General features: G+C 48.6%; 1 long non-coding RNA gene across 1 annotated transcript in view; it reads left to right on the top strand.

Annotated features, from left to right (window-relative positions):
- The window catches only part of LOC108796793, a 6413-nt gene extending 2820 nt beyond the window's left edge, over positions 1-3593 (top strand). The window contains exons 2-3 of the long non-coding RNA XR_001941832.1: positions 2165-2167; positions 3015-3593. This is a non-coding gene — a long non-coding RNA (uncharacterized LOC108796793). The remainder of the gene's footprint in view (positions 1-2164; positions 2168-3014) is intronic.
- The last annotated feature ends 4704 nt before the right edge of the window (positions 3594-8297 follow it).

Below are 8297 nucleotides of genomic sequence, written 5' to 3'. Positions count from 1 at the left end.
GAGCTGACCGGAATATAGTTGTCTTCAATGGGCGCGATGAGCTGACCGGAATATAGTTGTCTTCAATAGGCGTGACGAGCTGACCGGAATATAGTTGTCTTCAATGGGCGTGACGAGCTGACCGGAATATAGTTGTCTTCAATGGGCGCGAAGAGCTGGCCGAAATGGGCGCGACGAGCTGACCAAAATATAGTTGTCTTCAATGGGCGCGACGAGCTGGCCGGAATGGGCGCGACGAGCTGACCGGAATATAGTTGTCTTCAATGGGCATGACGAGCTGGCCGGAATATAGTTGTCTTCAATGGGCGCGACGAGCTGACCGGAATACAGTTGTCTTCAATGGGCGTGACGAGCTGGCCGGAATACAGTTGTCTTCAATGGGCGAGACGAGCTGGCCGGAATGGGCGCGACGAGCTGACCGGAATATAGTTGCCTTCAATGGGCGCGACGAGCTGACCGGAATATAGTTGTCTTCAATGGGCCCGACGAGCTGACCAAAATATAGTTGTCTTCAATGGGCCCGACGAGCTGGCCGGAATATAGTTGTCTTCAATGGGCGCGACGAGCTGACCGGAATATAGTTGTCTTCAATGGGCCCGACGAGCTGGCCGGAATATAGTTGTCTTCAATGGGCGCGACGAGCTGGCCGGAATGGGCGTGACGAGCTGACCGGAATATAGTTGTCTTCAATGGGCATGATGAGCTGGCCGGAATATAGTTGTCTTCAATGGGCGCGACGAGCTGGCCGGAATGGGCGCAACGAGATAGCCGGAATGGGCGCAACGAGCTGACCGGAATATCGTTGTCTTCAATGGGCATGATGAGCTGGCCCGGAATATAGTTGTCTTCAATGGGCACGACGAGCTGGCCGGAATGGGCGCGATGAGCTGACCGGAATATAGTTGTCTTCAATGGGCATGACGAGCTGGCCGGAATATAGTTGTCTTCAAAAAGCATGACGAGCTGGCCGGAATATAGTTGTCTTCAATGGGCGCGACGAGCTGACCGAAATATAGTTGTCTTCAATGGGCATGACGAGCTGGCCGGAATATAGTTGTCTTCAATGGGCGCGACGAGCTGGCCAGAATGGGCGCGACGAGCTGGCCAGAATGGGCGCGACGAGCTGGCCGGAATATAGTTGTCTTCAATAGGCGCGAAGAGCTGGCCGAAATGGGCGCGACGAGCTGACCATAATATAGTTGTCTTCAATGGGCGCGACGAGCTGGCCGGAATGGGTGCGACGAGCTGGCCGGAATATAGTAGTCTTCAATGGGCGCGACGAGCTGACCGGAATATAGTTGTCTTCAATGGGCGCGACGAGCTGACCGGAATATAGTTGTATTCAATGGGCATGACGAGCTGGCCGGAATGGGCGCGACGAGCTGACCGGAATATAGTTGTCTTCAATGGGTGCGACGAGGGATGACGAGCTGGCCGGAATATAGTTGTCTTCAATGGGCGCGACGAGCTGGCTGGAATGGCCGCAACGAGCTGGCCGGAATATAGTTGTCTTCAATGGACGCGACGAGCTGACCGGAATATAGTTGTCTCCAATGGGTGCGAAGAGCTGGCCGGAATATAGTTGTCTTCAATGGGCGCGACGAGCTGGCCGGAATATAGTTGTCTTCAAAGGGGGCGACGAGCTGACCGGAATATAGTTTTCTTCAATGTGCATGACGAGCTTTGAGGGACACCTGTGGCAGGATCCGATGCAATTTATGTGGGGTACTGGGGCACTCTTATAGAGCATGCCCGGAGGCGCAGCACAATGTGGAGTCCGGAGGAGAGAGAAGGAGGACTTGGGTGGTCCAGAAGGGCAGGTGGATGGGCCCCCTGGTGACCCCCTGGGTCGGGTGGTGAAGTCTGCCCCTCCCGTGGTTGACGGTCGGGGGAGTTGGCCTCTTCACTGGTTCAGGCCCAGTCGGCAGCCCCTGTTAGGAGTAAGCCATCTTCTGGCTCCTGTCTAATGCCCCGTCTAACGCCCTCTCCAGCTGTGGTTACGGTGTTGACTTCAGCAGAGGATAGTCTTATGGAATGGCATACGGTGGGAAGCAAGAAGGGTGGAGTTTCAGGTACTGCTCTCCCCCCTCGGACCCCTGATCCGTTGGCTTGTCGGGGGGGAGGATGGGTGTCAGTTTCTGAGGTAGGTGTCCTGGAGGTCCAGCGGGTTGTCTCGGCCAACCGGTTTGAGGTCTTGTCTTCCAGCTGTGCCGACAGGACCAATGACTAGGAGATGGCAGATCTTTTGGAGACTGGAGGGGATGCGGATGAGGAGTTGTCGTTGGGGGACGACGATCTTCTGCCATCGGGGGTATCAATTGAAAGGTACCCCTCTGATACTGAAGGTGGTACTGGTACGAGGTCTAGGAAGAAGGGAAAATCTCTTTCTTCCTAGACGGGATTGTTGAAGACAAAAAAGAAAAACAAAAACATTTTTGCTCATTGAAGTTATGAGCAGGTGTTGGCATTGCCAGGTCAGGTACGTCTGTGTTTTGGAGTCACATTTGTTTTTGGTTATTTCTCTTCCAGCTGTGCCGACAGGACCAATGACTAGGAGATGGCAGATCTTTTGGAGACTGGAGGGGATGCGGATGAGGAGTTGTCGTTGGGGGACGACGATCTTCTGCCATCGGGGGTATCAATTGAAAGGTACCCCTCTGATACTGAAGGTGGTACTCTGATATGTATTGGATTTTCGTTGTTTGATTATTTTGTGTTGCTATTTATCTTTTCAATAAAAATATATCCAGCTCCAATAGCGTATATTAAAGTTGCTGCAGTTCGTAGTTAGATCTTGGGATCGAGCTGGCGGTCCACCGCGATGCGAGCTACCGCCTGTCCCAGCCCCTGCCTCTCGGCGCCTCCACGATGCTCTTGACTGAGTGTCCCGGGGGCCCGAAGCATTTACTTTGAAAAAATTAGAGTGTTCAAAGCAGGCCAGTCACCTGAATATGTCAGCTAGGAATAATGGAATAGGACTCCGTTTCTATTTTGTTGGTTTTCGGAACTGTCAGCCCATCTCGCCCGCCCCGCCGGGTAGGTGGAGCACGAGCGCGCGGCATGACCCGAAAGATGGTGAACTATGTCTGGGCAGGGCGAAGCCAGAGGAAACTCTCGTGGAGGTGCATCGGTCCTGACGTGCAAATCGGTCCTCTGACCTGGGTATAGGGGCGAAAGACTAATCGAACCATCTAGTAGCTGGTTCCCTCCAAAGTTTCCCTCAGGATAGCTGGCGCTCGGGCCGACCTAGTTTTATCCGGTAAAGCGAATGATTAGAGGTCTTGGGGCCGAAACGATCTCAACCTATTCTCAAACTTTAAATGGGTAAGAAGCCCGGCTCGCTGGCCCTGATCCGGGCGTGGAATGCGAGCGCCCAGTGGGCCACTTTTGGTAAGCAGAACTGGCGCTGCGGGATGAACCGAACGCCGACGCTCATCAGACACCAGAAAAGGCGTTGGTTGATATAGACAGCAGTACGGTGGCCATGGAAGTCGGAATCCGCTAAGGAGTGTGTAACAACTCACCTGCCGAATCAACTAGCCCTGAAAATGGATGGCGCTGGAGCATCGGGCCCATACCCGGCCGTCGCCTGCGCTGAGAGTCCCCGGGGCGAGGGCCCAGGCGGAGCCGCCGCGGTTGCAGATCTTGGTGGTAGTAGCAGCAAATATTCAAACGAGAACTTTGAAGGCTGAAGTGGAGAAGGGTTCCATGTGAACAGCAGTTGAACATGGGTCAGTCGGTCCTGAGAGATAGGCGAGCGCTGTTCGGAACGGGCGGGCGATGGCCTCCGTTGGAGTGGGGGTTTGCCGGGGGGGGGGGGGGGATGCCTCACCAATCACAGAAGGCACGTCACGTTACTGCCTCACCTAGCACGCAAGGCAGGGCACGTCACTGCCCCAATGTTAATCCGACCCTGCAGTTCAGAGGGTGCTTTTTCTCTATTACTACTAAATAAGATATTGAGATTATTGGGAGCTTTCACTGACAGAGTTGGTCCACAGAGCTCATCATTTATTCTAGCATAACCCCTTTTGCAGAAAACTCTAGTGGAAACTCGCAGCAAATTCCATGTACCGTAAATGGCTAAATACATATCTGATATACAATATATGTAAGACGTCAGCAGAGAAGATGCATACTGCCTTCCAGTTTTGCAGTTTTGTGGTTTCACCAGTAGGTGGCAGCAGATCACTTTATTTCAGACATAAGTTAAGTGCAGGATACATCCCATAATGGTTGCTGGAGACTAGAGCTATAGTTAAACTGACGGACATAAGTGTATGTAAACCAAAAATGTTATTACTATCAAATTAATTTTATTTATATTGTCGCCTTCCTTAGACACAGCCAAATCATATATTAACAGATGTTTCATTATTCTAGTTGCAAAACAATGCTAAATACTGAGTGATCCTTCCAGCTTCTTTGTATTTCCAGCACTTCCTGTTTTAAACTGCCAGCACTAGCCATTGCCTGCTTGTTGTCAGCCTGTGAGCACCCTTCCACAGCTTATATTATGTTTATATTGAAGGTAGTTTATGCTTGGCACATCATAAATCTGAGCTGTTTACCAATTGCCGCCTGCTTCTGAGTTGCTTGCAAAAACTTGCAGAGCCTTTCCTGTTTTGTTGTGATCTCTAATTGAGCAATAATCAATAGATATTGGCCTTGAGGTCTCGCACTGTTGTAGATCAGGCGGAGATATCTCAGAACTCTCTAAGTCCCTCTTTCGCAGATTTTGTGACAAAACGCACAAAAACGCTTGAAATGCGTGTTTCCCCTCTGCCGCGGCCTGCATGAATGAGGCCTTATTCAGAACTTTGGAGCATTAATATGGAATTCAGCAGCCAGTCTGTCCATTTGACAACAACTAGTGAAAACCACAAAAGCTAGGGACCAGCTGTCATCTTTAACCCCTTCGTGACTGACGACGTTTAATGTTGGGGGGTTTTAAGTCATTTTCAGGCCTAAAATGTCCCATAACATGGGTGCAAAAAAATGAAAAAAGGGCCTCAGTCATGAAGGGGTTAATGAGCATTGGCTACCTAGCACCTGAGATTTGTCTAGCCTAAAACTGTAAATAATCGACTTATGTAAAAAATTGTTTTGGTGTTTGTGTTGTGATAAAATTATAGAGGTGTATATTTAATTGCAACCCAAGGTATCACAGCACACGGCAATGAGTCACAAAGCTTTGCCATGCGCTGCCACAGTTAATTTAATGTTTTTTTTAAAGAAAAAAATAAATAAAGATCATGCACTGAGATGCGTTCTAACAACGCACTACAGCGCATGTGCATGGTGTGCACCACAATATGTGTGTGTGTTATGTGGGGGGAGGAAGGGGTTGTGCTTTTTTTTAATTCTGTGTTTTTTTTTTTACATTTTTTTTTACTGTGTGGGGGGGGGGGCTACGGGGAAATCTCTGGGGTCTAAACAGACCCCTGACATTTCCCTTTTGAAATAGAAAAAGAAATTGAGGACACCAAATCCTCAATTTCTTTTTCTGCAGCCTCAGCGCTCAATGAATGGGAAGCACTCAGTACAGAGGCTTCCCATTCCATTCAGAAACTGCTGATAGTAAATACTATCAAGCAGTTTATGAATGGGGAGAAGCTTGGGCGAGGCCATGTACGGTTGCCTCGCGGCCTCATTGATTTCAATGGGGTTACATCCGTGTGGTAATCTCGGAATGTTTTCAATCGAGATTATGTGCATTTGCACGGGCGTTATTGGGGTGGGGTGCTGTTAGACTTTTTTTTTACTTTGTAATATTTTTTTTCATTATTTATTTTTTTACTTTACCGCCTTTTTTTCTTCTATTTTTATGCTGCAGGTTACAAGTGATTTTTGGACGGCTGCACGGCCGTTTAAAATCACTCGTACAAAACGGCTCCCACACTACATTTAGCAGTGCTGCTTGCCCGCAGCCGGGCTCAATGTAGTAAAAAACTACTCGCCCGACGCCCAAAACTGCCTGTCCCGGGCGTCGGGCGATAGGAATTCCACACCCCTGAGCTGGGCTGCAGGAGGCCAGAACTGACAGCCCGTCCCTCCTCCTCTCCATCTGCCCCGCCTACTTCACGTGTAGTGTGCAGTGCATTGAGAAGATCTTCTCCCGGGTCAAAAGCTCTCTCTTCATAATTTATCACATATGTCCATATATGGTGAATGATGTCACTGGAGATCCCTGCTGATCGGATGCTTGCCACTCTTTTTTAAGACCCAAGTACTGTCCCTCGTGTACTTGCCGATACCAATTACCAATACTTTTTCTTAAAGGGACAGGTGACATTGTTTTCTTAAACACAGACTGATGATTTTAGGGCAGTTTCTCACCAGGGCTAAATACGAATGTCCCCACAGCAGAGCGCCTGTCCCTAAGGCGCTCTGCTGTGAATACATGTCCACAACGCAGCATACATGTCCCTAAGGTGGAATAGTATTATGCTTTGGGAACATGTGTTCTGCAAATACATGTCCCCAAAGCATAATTCCTCTCACCAGGCTGCGTGTGGATCTCACCCAGGCGCCGTGGATGTCTGCAGTCACCAATCATTCCATGGAAAACATGAAAAATCCCAAGTCATTTCAATTGTAAATGATATTACTACACACGGGGAAGACCTGCGATAAAGGATAACTTGATATCTTTTTCAGATTTGCCTGCAAATTATCTGATACTTTGCTTTCCATTATTCTCTATGGGCATTCCGTTTGGCTTCATTATATTCTATGGACATTCTCTTACCCTGTCAAAGCCTATGGGCATTCCATTCTGTCATTCCTTTTAGTATGCCCCGTTTACTAGTTAACCTCTACAGGCAGCACCAACATACAGCGTATAATGTATGTGTCGGTTGATGTTCCCCCTGGATTCCCCTGGATCGTGGGCAGGCAGCGGCGAGTCAGAGAGCTCGGAGCGGGTAGGAGAGGACAACTGGTATGTAGTGCGGTATGTGCGGCGCGCGGCCCGGGTCTTGTTTGGAGCCGTGAGCAGGTTAACTAATCGATAGCCGACTAATTGATGATGGAAAACATTGACAACGTTTTCTAACATCGATTTTAATTGACTACATCGATTAGTTGTTGCAGCTCTAGTTGTGAGATGTCAGGAATTTACTTCTCAGTAAAGTTACTGAGAGGTCCATTTTAAATATCTGCAGAGAGATACAGGTGAGAAAATTTGTGGTGGACTTACCGCTCAAATATATTTATCTAATGAGGAGGGGATGATCCTACTGCTTAGAGACATGGATCTGTCATCGAGGGGATGATCCTCTCAAGGAGATACAAGGATCTATTATGTGTATATATACACTAGAGATGCACCGATACCGGTATTGGTGCTCATACTGGGCATTTTCACATGTATTTGTGAAAATGCACCGATATTAAACACAGATACCGGTGCTTTTAATCCTTTAACGGAAGCGGCTGCCTGAGGTCCCGCGCTTGCTGGGGACCTCGGCAGCCTTCCTTTGAACCGCAGAGCCTGTTTACAGTCCCGGCCGCACATCTCCTCCTCCTTCCTGGGGAACCCCGCCACTGCACCTGCCTGCGAGACCCTATGGACCCCTGGTGAGACCCCGTACAGCCCACCTGAGACCTTGCACAGCCCTTCTGAGACCCTGGAGACTTCAGGCCGCCAACCCGGAGCAACACAGAGTATGTAGCTTCATATTATTCTGCATTGCGGTATAATATGTTGCTGGGATTTGTAGTCCTCCTATAGCTGGGGGTATTCTGCATTGCTGTATAATGTATTGCTGGGTTTTGTAGTCCTCTATAGTTGGTGGTATCCTGCATTGCTGTGTAATGTATTGCTGGGATTTGTAGTCCTCTATAGCTGGGGGTATTCTGCATTGCTGTATAATTAATATATTGTTGGGATTTGTAGTCCACTACATCTGGTGGTGTTCTGCGTTGCTGTATAATGTATTGCTGGAATTTGTAGTCCTCTATAGCTGGTGGTACTCCCCATTGCTGTATAATGTATTGCTGAGATTTGTAGTCCCTCTACAGCTTGTTGTCAGTGGCAGAACCACCAGGGTTACTGCTGTGACCAGGCCCTTGCTGACGTCCATTGTCCTAAAATCATTAGTCTGTACTGCTTTAGAAAAACTGTCACGTAACACTAAAAAAAAAAAGGTATTGGTGAGTACTTGAGGAAAAGTATCGGTACTCGTACTCGGTGAGATCTCCATTTTAGTTGTATCAAATAACACTGTAGTCGCAGAAATTACATGAAAAGTGTTTATTTTTAAAAATGATATGAATACAAAGTGCACACACAA

This window comes from Nanorana parkeri, unplaced genomic scaffold (assembly GCF_000935625.1).
Source record: "Nanorana parkeri isolate BGI_ZX_2015 unplaced genomic scaffold, ASM93562v1 scaffold1171, whole genome shotgun sequence".
NCBI classification, from domain to species: domain Eukaryota; kingdom Metazoa; phylum Chordata; class Amphibia; order Anura; family Dicroglossidae; genus Nanorana; species Nanorana parkeri.
Note: the sequence above shows the minus strand (reverse complement) of the source record. Positions and strands in the feature narration are given on the sequence as shown.